The following is an 11,533-nucleotide window of genomic DNA, read 5'->3' as shown; positions in this document are numbered from 1 at the left end:
TGCTTGTTTTAGCGTTTTCTCATTGGATTTTTTGGTTTTTTTTTTTTTTTTTTTGAGACGGAGTCTCGCTCTGTCGCCCAGGCTGAAGTGCAGTGGCCAGATCTCAGCTCACTGCAAGCTCCGCCTCCCGGGTTCACGCCATTCTCCTGCCTCAGCCTCCCGAGTAGCTGGGACTACAGGCGCCGCCACCTCGCCTGGCTAGTTTTTTGTATTTTTAGTAGAGACGGGGTTTCACCGTGTTAGCCAGGATGGTCTCGATCTCCTGACCTCGTGATCCGCCCGTCTCGGCCTCCCAAAGTGCTGGGATTACAGGCTTGAGCCACCGCGCCCGGCCGGATTTTTTGGTTTTAACTGTTGACTTTTGAGAGTTCTTTATACATTCTAGATAATAGTCCTTTGTTGGGTATGTGGTTTGCAGATATTTTTCTTTTAGTTGGTAGCTTGTCTTTTCATCCTTTTCACAGGGTCTTTTGCAGAGCTTAATTTTAATGAAATCTAAAATGTCAGTTTTTCCTTTTATAGAGTATGCTTTTGGTGTTAAGTCTTTGTATACCCTAGATCATGAAGATTTTCTCCTATGTTTTCTTCTAAAGATTTCACATTTCGCATTTAAGTTGGTGATCCATTTTGAGTTAGTTTTGGTATAAGATATTAAGGTATGAAACTTAGGTTGAGGTTTTGTTTTGTGTTTTTTTTGGTTGGTTTTTTTCCCCTATGGATGTCCAGTTTATTCAACAATATATGTTGGAAAAGCTCTTTCTGCCTTTGAATGCTTTTGTACCTTAAAAAAAAAAAAAAAGCAGTTGGAGGCCAGGTATAGTGGCTCATGTTTACAGTCCTAGCACTTTGTGAGGCCAAAGCGGGAGGATCAATTGAGGCCGGGAGACCAGACTGGGCAATATAGTGAGACCCCTGTCTCTATAAAATATTTAAAAATTTGCTGGTCTCAGTGGCTCACACCTGTAATCCCAGCACTTTGGGAGGCTGAGACGGTTGGATCATCTGAGGTCAGGAGTTCGAGACCAGCCTGGCCAACATGGCGCAACCCAGTCCCTACTGAAAATACAACAATTAGCTGGGCCTGATGGCATGCGCCTGTAATCCCAGCTACTCAGGAGGTTGAGTCAGGAGAATTGCTTGAACCTGGGAGGCAGAGGTTACCATGAGCTGAGATCGCGCCATTGCACTCCAGCCTGGGTGACAAGAGCGAAACTCCGTTTCAGGAAAATAAATAAATAAATAAATTAGCCTGCTATGCTGAGACAGGAGGATTGCTTGAGCCCAGGAGTTCGAGGCTGCGGTGAACTATGATTGCACCATTGCACTCCAGCAGAGTGAGCCCCTGTCTCAAAAAAAAAAAAAAAAAGAAAAGAAAAAAGAAAAATCAGTTGAGTATATTTGTGTGGGTCTACTACTGGGTTTTCTATATTGTTTCATTGATCTGTATATTTAGCCCTCTGCCAATACCACAGTCTTTTAATTCATGTAATTCTTTTTCTCTTCTTTTTCTTTTCTTTTTTTTTTGAGACAGTCTCGCTCTGTTGCCCAGGCTGGAGTGCAGTGGCATGAATGATCTCAACTCACTGCAACCTCTGTGCCTCCGGCTCAGGTGATTCTTCTGCCTCAGCCTGCCTAGTAGCTGGGATTACAGGCACACACCACCACGCCTGGCTAATTTTTGTATTTTTAGTAGAAACGAGGTTTCGCCATGTTGGCCAGGCTGGTCTCGAATTCCTGACCTCAACTGATCTGCCTGCCTCGGCCTCCCAAAGTGCTGGGATTATAGGTGTGAGCCACCACGCCCGGCCTCATTTAATTCTTTTTAAAAATTGTTTTAGCTATGTCCGCTTCTTTGCCGTTGATATAACTTTTAGAATAATCTGTTCTTTTTTTTTTTTTTTTTTTTTGAGATGGAGTCTTGCTCTGTTGCCCAGGCTGGAGTGCAGTGGTGCCATCTCGGCTCACTGCAAGCTCCACCTCCCGGGTTCACGCCATTCTCCTGCCACAGCCTCCCGAGTAGCTGGGACTATAGGCGCCCGCCACCACGCCCAGCTAATTTTTAGTATTTTTAGTAGAGACAGGGTTTCACAGTGTTAGCCAGGATGGTCTCGATCTCCTGACCTCATGATCCTCCCGCCTCCACCTCCCAAAGTGCTGGGATTACAGGCATGAGCCACCGCGCCCCGTCTCTTGTCTTAAAGTTACAGATTTTTAAAACAAGGTGGTGGCTCATGCTGTAATCCCAGCACTTTGGGAGGCCGAGGTGGGTGGATCATCTGAGCTCCGGAGTTCAAGACCAGCCTAGGCAACATGGTGAAATCTTGTCTCTACCAAAAATACAAAAAAATTAGCTGGGTGTGATGGCATGCACCTGTGGTCCCAGCTACTCTGGAGACTGAGGGGGGAGGATCGCTTGAGCCTGGGCGGTGGAGACTGTGGTGAGCTGAGATCTCGCCACTGCACTCCACCTGGGTGACAGAGTGAAACCTCGTCTCAAAGGAAATAATAATAATAATAATAATAATAATCTTGTCTGTATCTGTAGAAAATCCTGCTAGGATTTTCCCTTCTTTTTTGTTTTGTGTAGACAGAGTTTAACTCACTCAATGTTGCCCAGGCTAGAGCGCAGTAGCATGATCTCAGCTCACTGCAACCTCCACCTCCCAGCCACCGGCCTTGGCCTCCCAAAGTGCTAGGATTACAGATATGAGCCATCGCACCTGGCCCCCTTCATTATTTTTTTATTGTGGAAAAATACACACAACATAAAGTTCACAATTTAAGTATTTTAATGTGTACAATTCAGTGGCGCTTAGTACATTGAAAATTTTGTCTGCTGGGCACGGTGGCTCATGGCTGTAATCCGAGCACGTTGGGAGGCTGAGGCAGGCGGATCCCCGGAGATCAGGAGTTCAAGACCAGCCTGGCCAACATAGCAAAACCTCATCTCTACTAAGAATATGAAAAATTAGCCGGGTGTGGTGGTGTGTGCCTGTAATTCCAGCTATTCGGGAGGCTGAGGCAGGAGAATCACTTGAACCCAGGAGGCCAAGGTTGCAGGAGGCAGAGTTTGCAGTGAGCCGAGATTGTGCCACTGCACTCCAGGCTGGGTGACAAGAGCGAGACTCTGTCTCAAAAAAAAAAAAGAAAAAGAAAAAGAAAAAGAAAAAAAAAGACAGAAAGAAACGAAAATGTTGTGCAACCATCAAACCATCACCTCTCTCTAGTTCCATAACATTTTCATCACCCCGAAAGGAAGTCCTGTACCCATTAGCCAGTCAGTCCTCAGCCTCTGGCCATCACCAGTCTGCTTTCTGTCTCTCTAGATTTATTAATACCTGTTCTGGACCTTCATATAAATGGAATTATACACTATATATTTTGTGTATAACTTTGACCTTTTGTGTCTGGCTTTTTTTTTTTTTTTTTTTTTTTTTGAGACGGAGTCTTGCTCTGTGGCCAGGCTAGAATGCAGTGGCACAATCTCGGCTCACTGCAACCTCCGCTTCCCGAGTTCAAGCGATTCTCCTGCCTCAGCCTCTAGAGTAGCTGGGACTACAGGCACGCGCCACCATGCCCAGCTAATTTTTTTTTTTTCATATCTCTAGTAGAGATGGGGTTTCACCATGTTGGCCAGGATGGGCTTGATCTCCTGACCTCGTGATCCGCCTGTATCAGCCTCCCAAAGAGCTGGCATTACAGGTGTGAGCCACCACGCCTGGCGTGTCTGCCTTCTTGAGCATAATGTTTTGAGGCTTATACAAGTTGTAGTATGTATCAATACTTCCTTCCTTCTTATGTCTGAATAATATGCCATTGTATTTATATATCACAGTTTATTTAGCCATTCATCTATTAATGGAATTTGGATTGTTTCCACTTTTTGACTGTTATAAATAGTGCTGTTATCAATGTGCACGTACAAGTATTTTTTTAAGTGCTTGTTTTCAGTTCTTTGGGGTATATACCTAGGAGTGAAATTACTGAGTCATATTCTATATTTAGTTCTCTGTTTAGCTTATTGAGGAACAGCCAAACTGTTTTTCACAGCAGGTGTGTCATTTTACATTCCCACCAGCAATACAAGAGGATTTGAATTTCTCCTTATCCTAACACTTGTTATTTTCCATTTTAAAAAATTATAGCCATCCTGGTGGTGAAGCGGTATCTTATTGTGATTTTATTTACATTTCTCTAATGACTCTTTTTTTTTTCTTTTCTTTTTTTTTTGAGGCTGAGTCTTACTCTGTCCCCCAAGCTGGAGTGCAGTGGCACAATTTCAGCTCATTGCAACTTCCGCCTCCCGCGTTCAAGCAATTATCCTGCCTCAGTGTCCTGAGTAACTGGGACTACAGGTGTGTGCCACTACACTGGCTAATTTTTGTATTTTTATTATAGTTTCACCATGTTGGCCAGGCTGGTCTTGAACTTCTGACCTCAGGTGATCTGCCCATCTTGGCCTCCCAAAGTGCTGGGATTACAGCCGTGAGCCACTGCACCCAGCTGACACTGAGCATTTTTTCACATATTTATTTTTTCATTGGGTTATTTGTCTTTTTTTTGTTGAATCATACCCCCTTCATTTTTAAAGGATGTTTTCACTGGTTATAGCAATCTGAGTTGACAGTCTTTTCCCACAGCACTTGAACAATTTTGTGCCACTTCCCTCTGGCCTCCATGGCTTCTGATGAGAAACTGGCTTTCTAACTTGGTTGAACATGGGAGAAAACCCAACAAAACAACAAAATTAAAAAAGAAAAAGAGAAAGAAATCTGCTTTTATTCAAATTGCTTTCCCCTCACTGCATTCAATATTTTTTATTTGTCTTTAGCTTTCAGCAGTTTGACTATGATGTGTGTCTTAGTTCATTTAGTGTTACTATAAAGGGATACCTGAGGCTGGGTAATTTATAAAGAAAAATGGTTTATTTGGGTCATGATTCTGATGGCTGGAAAGTTCAAGATTGGGCACTATATTTGGTGAGGGCCTCAGATTTCTCCCAACCATAGTGGAAGGTGAAGAGAAGCTGATTTGGGCAGAGATCAATGGCAAGAGAAGAGGAAAGAGAAGAAGTAGGTGACATGCTCTTTTTAACAACCAGTCCTTGCAGGAACTAAAAGTGAGAACTCATTGTCCGTGAGGGAGGGCATTAATCTATTCATGAGGGATCCACCCTGATGACCCAAATACCTCCCATTTGGCCCCACCTCCAATATTGGGGATCAAATATCAACATAAGTTTTGGAGGGGACAAACATCCAAGCTATTGCAATGTGCCTTGGCCTGAAGTAGTTTGGATTTATCCCGTTAGGAGTTCATTCAGCTTCTTGAATTTGTAGATTTATCCCTGTACCAAATCCTTTGATACTTTTTTTTGTCATGTTCTCTTCCTCTTCTCCTTCCAGGAATTTGCTGATGCAAATGTTAAATCTTTTTTTTTTTTTTTTTTGAGACTGAGTCTCGCTCTTTCACCAGGCTGGAGTGCAGTGGTGCGATCTTGGCTCACTGCAACATCCGCCTCCCAGGTTCAAGTGATTCTCCTGCCTCAGCCTCCCCAGAAGCTGGGACTACGGGCACGTGCCACCACACCCAGCTATTTTTTGTATTTTTAGTAGAGATGGGGTTTCACCATGTTGGCCAGGATTGTCTTGATCTCTTGACCTCGTGATCCCCCCCCACCTTGGCCTCCCAAAGTGCTAGGATTACAGGCATGAGCTACCGTGTCCAACCTAAACCTTTTGTTATAATTTACAGGTCCCTGAGGCTCTCGGCTCATTTTTCCCCCAGTCTATTTTGTTTGTTTTTCAGATTGAGTTTTGTTTTGTTTTGTTTTTGAAACAGGGTCTCACTGTGTTGCCCAGGCTGGGGGGCAATGGCACGATCTTCACTCACTACAACCTATGCCTCCCAGGTTCAAGCCTCAGCCTCCCAAGTAGCTGGGATATGAGGCAAAAAGAAAGTCCACAGAAATCAGCATTGTGTCTTGCCTTTGTTTCTGGGGCTCCTAACTGGTCTACCTCCTTCTCTCCACATTTCAGTCTTCTTAGAGTTGTTTTATATATAATGTCCAGGGAGGAGGACTAGGGAAGTTCACATCTACTCAATCCTCCCTGATCCATTCTCTTTTATTCACTTGTTCATATGTCCATCACCACGCCCAGCCTAGGTGTATTTTTATATTTTCAATACCTAGTCTGGCACATGATCTGTAAATGTTTTTTTTTTTTTTTTTTTTTTTGAGACGGAGTCTCGCTCTGTCGCCTGGGCTGAAGTGCAGTGGCCGGATCACAGCTCACTGCAAGCTCCGCCTCCCGGGTTTAGCCATTCTCCTGCCTCAGCCTCCCGAGTAGCTGGGACTACAGGCGCCCGCCACCTCGCCCGGCTAGTTTTTTGTATTTTTTTAGTAGAGACGGGGTTTCACAGTGTTAGCCAGGATGGTCTCGATCTCCTGACCTCGTGATCCACCCGTCTCGGCCTCCCAAAGTGCTGGGATTACAGGCTTGAGCCACCACGCCCGGCCTGTAAATGTTTTTAAAAAGGAAAACAGGCCAGGGACAGTGGCTAATGCCTGTAATCCCAGCACTTTGGGAGGCTGAGGCTGGCAGATCACCTGAGGTCAAGAGTTTGAGACCAGCCTGGCCAATATGGTGGAACCCCGTCTCTACTAAAAATACAAAAATTAGCTGGGCGTGGTGATGGGCATCTGTAGTCCCAGCTACTTGGGAGGCCGAGGCAGGAGAATCGCTTTAACCCGGGGATAGAGGTTGCAATGAGCCGAGATCACGCCACTGCACTTCAGCCTGGGCGACAGAGCAAGACTCTGTCCAAAAAAAAAAAAAAAAGGAAAATAGAACTCAGAGTGAAGTGAATGAGTCACACTCCTTCCTCATCCACCATTAAGTATGCATTGCTGGCAAGAGGAGGATGCTTAATCCTGTCTTGGTGCTTTGACGAGATTCTTTCTGGTGCTTTCATATTTAGACAAGTGGTTAGCTCCCATAGCTCATAGTTTTCTTCCTCCGTCCTTTCTTAACAAAAAATTACCAGCAGGTGGCAGAATAATTGATGAAAAAGTAACTGTTGACCAAAACAGGAGGCTGATTTCCTCTGCAACATAGAAAAATAAATTCTGCTACGTTGTCCCCACCCTAGGTGAGATCCCAAGATGTTGTTTTGAAGGTTAGATGCTTTTTGTTTTTCAGCCTTTGTCCAGTGAAAACAGCTAGGGTAAAAGGGAAGTGGGCTCTGTTAGGCTCCTTGGTGACATGACAGCAGTATTCTTGTCTTTGTGAAAATAAATGTCTAGCATTTAGTTACTTGTCTTCCTAATTTATGGCATTTAAACCCATAGAAAGGTGGAGACTGGATGAGTGGAAGATTTAAACAATGTTTCTTATGGAGAGTGGATGAGTGGAAGATTTAAACAATATTTCTTAAACAACGTTTTAACATTGATATTTCAAAAGCAAAAGAAGACCAGGCTTGGTGGTTTATGCCTGTAATCCCAGCACTTTGGGAGGCCGAGGTGGGAGGATCGCGTAAGCCCAGGAGTTTGAGACCAGCCTGGGCAATATGGTGAAGCCTAGTGTCTCTGCTACCACACACACAAAATTAGCTGGGTGTGGTGGCCGGAACCTGTAGTCCCAGCTACTCAGGAGGCGGAGGTAGGAGCTCACCACTGCACTACAGTCTGGGCAACAAAGTGGGACCATGTCTCAAAACAACAACTACCAGAATCTCCCCAAACTCCATATCTCACCATCCGTTTTTTTCTGTCAGGCCCTGCTGATATACACACGTCAGTGATGATTCAATCTTTCAATTTTTAAATTCATTATCAAAAGTATTTTCTGATGTAAGAGTGTGTTTGGGGAGTGGGGTGGCTTTTACAAATTTCTGCTTGAATTCATGGGCACAGAATTCATCACTTGGGGTCATCTGACCAAAAAAGACCTGAAGGGGAGGCTTTTGATTGTTTCATTTTTTCCTTAACCTTTTATTTTTTAAAACTTCAAGCTTACAGAAAAGCTGAAAGTACAATATAGTGAACACAATTCACTAAGATTTTTTTCTTTCTTTTTTATTTATTCTTATTATTATTGTATTTTTGGTACAGACAGGATTTCACCCTGTTTCCCAGACTGGTTTCAAACTCCTGAGCTCAAAGCAATCCACCCGCCTCAGCCTCCCAAAGTGCTGGGATTACAAGCTTGAGCCACCGTATCCAGACTTCATTTGCTTTCTTTTCTTGCACATGAAGTTAATTTGCAACACATTAATGCATGCACCCCAGTTTTCTTTCTCTTCACTCCCTCTTTTTCTTCCTCGCAATTTTTGTGTTGCTCTTGTCGTCCAGGCTGGGTGCAATGGCGCCATCTCGGCTCACTGCAACCTCTGCCTCACGGGTTAAAGCGATGCTCCTGCCTTAGCCTCCCAAGTAGCTGGGATTACAGGCGGGCGCCACCATGCCTGGCTAATTTTGTATTTTTAGTGGAGACAGGATTTCACCTTGTTGGCCAGGTTGGTCTCGAACTTCTGACCTCAGGTGATCCGCCCGCCTCAGCCTCCCAAAGTTCTGGGATTACAGGTGTCTGAGCCACCGCGCCCGGCTTCCTCATAGTTTTGTTTTGTTTTGTTTTGTTTTTGAAACGAAGTTTCTTGTTGTCCAGGCTGCAGTGCAATGGCGCAATCTCTGCTCACTGCAACTTCCACCTCCCGGGTTCAAGTGATTCTCCTGCCTCAGCCTCCTGAGTAGCTGGGACTACAGCCGCCGGCCACCACGCCTGGCCACTTTTTGTATTTTTAGTAGAGACGGGGTTTCACCATGTTGGCCAGAATGATCTTGATCTCTTGACTTCGTGATCTGCTCGCCTCGGCCTCCCAAAGTGCTGGGATTACAGCCGTGAGCCACCGCGCCCGTGACCTCGTGAGTTTTAAAGGTTCAAGACCCTGAGCTTCTCTTAGTCTCCCACTGGTGAGTTGAGCTCAGATCCTGCTCAACCAAGTACCTGTTGGCCTAGTGATTTTCACTTGTCAGTAATATTTGTTTTAACAGTTTGGCCTACAATTAACACGACATGAAAAAAAGGTACAGTGAGCCCAGGATCTCCTAGTGTTACTCTCATGACGTCTTTTATATTCCTTAAGTAAAAGTTCCTGGTTGTTTTTGGCAAAGACGTAGCTGGGTCTCTACTTTTCTAATGATCACAATTCAGGAAATCACTGCAACTACAAGGAGGTGAGCTTCCTCTCTGTCTCATCCTCTTCTCTTCGGATGTTCATCTCTGGTCTTGGGGACTGTAATCACGCGTACGCGATGCTACATAGGCTCTGAGAGCCGGGCTGGAGAATTCTTTCACAATGTTTTCTACTCCAGGAAAGAAGTACCGGGAAGAAGCCCCAACATAGGAAAGGCCCAGTATGGAAGTATCTCAGAATCTAGGCAGCGAAAAATAATATGTAAAAGAATAAGTGTAAATAAACGTTTAGTTAGAATCATATAATTTTTTTTTTTTTTTTGGAAGGCATCTAGCCCTGTCATCAAGCAGCAGTGCAGTGGTGCGATCACGGCTCACTGCAACCTCTGCCTACCGGGCTCAAGCGATCGGGCCTCCCAAGTAGATGGGACTATAAGCAAGCGCCACCAAGCCCGGCTAATATTTTTGTGCTTTCGATAGAGCCCGGGTTTGCCAGTTTGCCCAGGCTGGTCTCGAACTCCTGAACTGAAGCAATCTGGCCACTTTGGCCTCAATGTTTTAGGAGTTAGAGGCATGAACCACAGCACTTAGTAGAATCATATATTTGTAACAGTGGCGGTTTAATAGCTTCCCTGGTGGTCTAGTGGTTAGGATTCGGCGCTCTCACCGCCGCGGCCCGGGTTCGATTCCCGGTCAGGGAAGGAACGATTACTTTTGTTTTTTTCCTCTGCTTTTCCCGCAGGATCTTTTAAATAAACGTTATCTGCTAGTCAATCTCCCCCATCCCACTAAAATCTGAAATACAGAAAATGTAAAAAAATACAAATAAATCGCTCACAATTCTATCACCCAAAGACCACTTTTAATATCTAGATTTTGAAACAACGTGGATGTATGCTATACATACTATTTTATCGTCAGCTGTTTTTGTTGTTGTTGTTGTTTTTTTTTTTTTTTTTTTTTGAGACGGAGTCTCGCTCTGCCACCCAGGCCCAGGCTGGAGTGCAGTGGCCGGATCTCAGCTCACTGCAAGCTCCACCTCCCGGGTTTACGCCATTCTCCTGCCTCAGCCTCCCGAGTAGCTGGGACTACAGGCGCCCGCCACCTCGCCCGGCTAGTTTTTTGTATTTTTTAGTAGAGACGGGGTTTCACCGTGTTAGCCAGGATGGTCTCGATATCCTGACCTCGTGATCCGCCCGTCTCGGCCTCCCAAAGTGCTGGGATTACAGGCTTGAGCCACCGCGCCCGGCCCTTGTTGTTGTTGAGACGGAGTTTCGCTGTCTTTGCCCCAGGCTAGAGTGCAGTGGCGCGATCTCGGCTCACTGCAAGCTCAGCCTCCCGGATTCAAGCGATTCTCCTGCCTTAGCCTCCCAAGTAGGTGGGATTACAGGCCTGCGCTACCACGCCCGTCTAATTTTGTATTTGTGGTAGAGACGGGGTTCACCATATTGGTCAGGCCGGTCTCGAACTCCTGACCTCAGGTGATCCACCCTCCTCTGCTTTCCAAAGTGACGGGATTATAGGCACGAGCTACCATACTCGGCCAACACCAGCTATTTTTAAGGTTAACAATATATTTCTAACACTTTGCAGTGAAAATAAATATCCTTCAGTAACGTATTTTCTTTCAATTTAATTACTGAATTTTCGAAAAGGTCATATATTTACATGGTTTAGGATTCAAATATGCAAAAGGACAGAACTGATAAACCTGACTTTAACCTCTACCATTTATTTTCTCTCTAATGATGTAACCGCTGTTAAATTTCTTAATTATAATGTTAGAGATGTTTTATGCAAATGCAAGTACATGCATATATACATACGTATATATATTTAAACATTCTCTTCCCCTTGTACAAATGGAAGTAATCGATACATACTTTCTGCACTTTGCCTTTTCCATTTAATAGTGTATTTTAGAAGTACTTACAGATTAGACATGAAGAACTTCCTCATTCTTTCTTCTGGCATATAGCATTCTGTTGTATGGATTTTCCGTAATTAGTTTAGCCAGCTTCCTACTATAGACACTTAGGTTATTTCTAGCCCTTTGCTATTTGGAAAAAAAAATGCTGTCATGTATGGTCTTGTACATATGTAATTTTGCGCATGTGTGGAATAAATGCCCAGGAAACTAGAATTGACTTTTCTTAAAGCTGTGAAACAAGATACTACCACAGAATTTTCAATGGGAGAAATTCTAGAGAGCTTCCTTTTAATTTTCCTCTTGTAGGTTTTTCCTGCAGTCTAAATTTCTTAGTCCAGAAATAAACGGGAAACCCAATCCTGGTTATTTAGTTCTCATAAATAAAGGAAGCAGTTTCATTTCACAT

The 11,533-nt window shown here is 44.3% G+C and overlaps 1 non-coding gene across 1 annotated transcript; it reads left to right on the top strand.

The window, feature by feature from the left end:
• Positions 1–9,826: 9,826 nt before the first annotated feature.
• Positions 9,827–9,898, top strand: TRNAE-CUC. Its single transcript has one exon. It is a non-coding gene; the product is annotated as a tRNA-Glu (tRNA).
• Positions 9,899–11,533: the final 1,635 nt, after the last annotated feature.

This window comes from Rhinopithecus roxellana, chromosome 8 (genome assembly GCF_007565055.1).
Source record: "Rhinopithecus roxellana isolate Shanxi Qingling chromosome 8, ASM756505v1, whole genome shotgun sequence".
In the NCBI taxonomy this organism is placed as follows: domain Eukaryota; kingdom Metazoa; phylum Chordata; class Mammalia; order Primates; family Cercopithecidae; genus Rhinopithecus; species Rhinopithecus roxellana.
The sequence above is the reverse complement of the archived record's forward strand: the minus strand, read 5'-3'. Positions and strand labels throughout refer to the sequence as shown.